The 3221-nt window shown below is 30.0% G+C and overlaps 1 long non-coding RNA gene across 1 annotated transcript; it reads left to right on the forward strand.

Moving 5' to 3' along the window:
* Positions 1-521: 521 nt before the first annotated feature.
* LOC148617423 (uncharacterized) lies at positions 522-2653 on the forward strand. Its single transcript, XR_015921930.1, has 3 exons — positions 522-811; positions 1301-1407; positions 1976-2653. It is a non-coding gene; the product is annotated as an uncharacterized LOC148617423 (long non-coding RNA).
* The last annotated feature ends 568 nt before the right edge of the window (positions 2654-3221 follow it).

Raw genomic sequence — 3221 nt, forward strand, 5'->3', positions numbered from 1 at the left:
TTTGATACAAAAATATTAAATACAAAACTGCTTATTATTAAACTGTATATAGTAAGAATACAAGTAAAATTTTACTTTTGAACTCTGACATGAAGTAGGAAATATATGATCCTGTGGTACATTTATTAGGAACACATACTAAGCAACAAATCCAGTGAGAGGATTCTGGGCATTGGACCCCCATTGGTGGAATGTTTTTTTTTATGTATGCTTATTATGTGAAAAAAAATGAACACCTAGCCCTTTTTGCAAATTTCTGGATATGCCCAGCATATAGCTACTTATCTGTCGAAGAAGAATTACAGTATTTGTAATCAGTTAAACCTCATTTGAACATTAATTATAAGAATAAGTCACAAGTTTTCAGTCAGTGGAATAGACTTACAATTTGTTTACTTATAGTACAAAACAGGCACTACCTGACAATCCTACAAAAAGTTAAATTCTTAATTGAACTTAAAATAAAATATGCTGTGTGCAAAGATTGAAATATGTTGATTGGCATTTGTTTGTTTGTTTGTTTGGTTTTTTTTTCGGGGGGGGGGAGAGGATTCAATACCAACAGATATTCTTCAACAGAACAATATTTAACTCAATCTTTACACATATGGCTGGCATTTCAATGTTTAAAAAAAATATTGTTAGTAAATTGAAAAACTTGTACGAACTAAATTTTTCTAGCTGTATTTTTATTTTTTTCAGAACTTTAAGTGATAACTTGTATTTAAAAGAGAGACACTTACACATTTCTTAGAGAAGAATATTGACCAATTAAAAAGGGCGATTATCATTTGACACATTTACTGTGGCAGTAAGTACTTATACATGCAATAATCAGTAAGTATTAAACAAACAATTTTTCTTCATCAACCTGTATGCATTTTTTAACATAATCTTGATGACATTGTCAATAGGCTGAAACAGTTTTGCTTTAAATACACAGGAAGCTTTCATGACGAGCATTCTAACAGAAAGCACACTTAAACTTGCAAAATAATAAAAAAAATTCGTTTCACACACTATCAGAAACTTTCACGCATGCTGTTTGAATGATAAAAAAGTCATCTAATTAGCAACAACCATTTTATATATTATTAAAATTGGAAAGTTAGGCTTTATGTAAAGATATAATATATGCACTAGACCCATAAAGGGAGATAATTAAACTGATTGGTTTTTAATGTGAAAGTCTTGTTTGCACAGCTCCTCCAAAACCACTCAAGGTATTTTGATAAAACTGTATTCGAAGAAATGAATCAGTAGAGATTCAATGCAATACTTTTAGCTTTGTATATTGTAGGTACAACCTGATATTACCAGATGACTATTAATACATTGACCAACCTGATGATGGATTGGGTTTTGGATCCCGTAGTGAGAGCAACATGTGGTCACTTGTAATTACAGGTATTCCTATATATGCATGGTAAAGCATTACTTGTACATAATTTTGATGTTTTTTAGGTAATCAGTTTACTTAAAATTGTTATTAATGTTGTGCGCTCTGTTGCTTAATTGAGCACAAGAAGCATATTACATGTAGTTAGTTATTCAACTTAGCACATTAAGTTCTGTCTTTATACTTGAATGAGTTCCATATAAATTAGAATACATTAATAAGTTATAAATACTTGTAAGAAACCTTAAAGAGTTGAAGACCTACAGATTATGCTTTGTGTGGCTTTGAAAAGTGAGAGGGTGGTTGTTACCTGCTAAAACTAACCAATCACCCTCATAGTAATTAGTCAGCCAGTAGCACAAATCATGTTTACACTAGGTTGTTACATTTTTATCTTTCAAGGTAGGTTTTTGATAATTGGCATGTTGTTAAGCATTTTCAAGATGCATAGCCTTCTACATGCTCTAGGGTTATTTACCATTGACCTTTACATCACATTTTTGTGCTTTGTTTGACTTTGTTTTAATTACAAATCTACCCAATACTATGACATATTTAGTTCTTAACTATTTTTAGGTATCATTATTGGTTGGGCTTCTATGGTCAGAATAGCTACTAATTCCTGCAAAATTTTAGGAGGATTTTCACATTATATTTAAGAGCAATACTATCATGATCAGATCATCACTACAAAGTGTGCTGTACATAATATGAGCTTTTACTATTTTTATCATCAAATGATAAATTGAGAATCTTCTTTTGGTGATACTGGAGTACAGTTGTAAAGAAATCATCATTGCTACCTAAATATGATATATGTACATACATGTACTTGTGATTGCTTATATTATTTCCACTGAAGCTAAAGTGTTGACACTAAAGGAATAGTTTCGACGTATCAGCCTCATTCACAGAAGGGTAAAACTGGAGGAAACTATAGGGGTTTAGACATAAGCAACAAACATGTCAATTTTGAAATAAGAATGTAGTTACATATTTATTCATCAGAAGAAATCAATTCATTTTATTAAAAATCCCACCATTGCAAAAAAGGTTTTAATTTTATTAAATAATCATTAATAAATGTCTGCCGATTCAGGAAAAACTTTGAACATACATTATTGTACCTTACTATGATTTGATTTGCTGTAATGTGTATCAGGCATTCATTTTCTGTTAAAGTAATTTTATATCTGTTTACATTCATGACAATATTAGGTGTTTTTATTATGTCAATGTTAGCCAGATTGGAATAGTTTATATAAACTGTGCTTCTTGCTCATTATATAATGTTCAAAATGATAAGTTAGACTTTGATTCAGACATTTAATTCCTGTCAGATTGCATGGACATCTATTTCATATCCTTAGAAATTATGAAACAGGGTTGTAGAGGGTTTTCAGGCTTTAATTTGATCATTTCTTGCCAAAATGTTGCACAAAATCAACCCAATTGTTACACAAAAAGGGGGGGGTTAAATAAAGTCGATTTTGCATTTTAACACTTTTTGTATCTGCAGTAATGAACAGAATGTATTGAACTGCATAATACACTTTTCAATATAATGATTTGTCTGTAAGAATGGACATAAAATGCCAAAAAATACAGATACTTTTGTGTTGAATGTGGATATGGTTATGAAATGATATGAAAGACTAATCGTTTTTTAGTTCGTCAACAATATCAGAACTTTTGCAATGCAAAAAAATGAACTATATTTTATTATAAAGCATGTTCAAGAAATAACACTTATCAAGATAATGTAGCTTCAATTCTTTTTTAAGTTGAATAATTTAATACATAAAGACATGCATATTTCTTA

Source organism: Perna viridis, chromosome 5 (genome assembly GCF_037379345.1).
Source record: "Perna viridis isolate PV_CMFRI_1.1 ecotype Kerala chromosome 5, ASM3737934v1, whole genome shotgun sequence".
Taxonomy (NCBI): domain Eukaryota; kingdom Metazoa; phylum Mollusca; class Bivalvia; order Mytilida; family Mytilidae; genus Perna; species Perna viridis.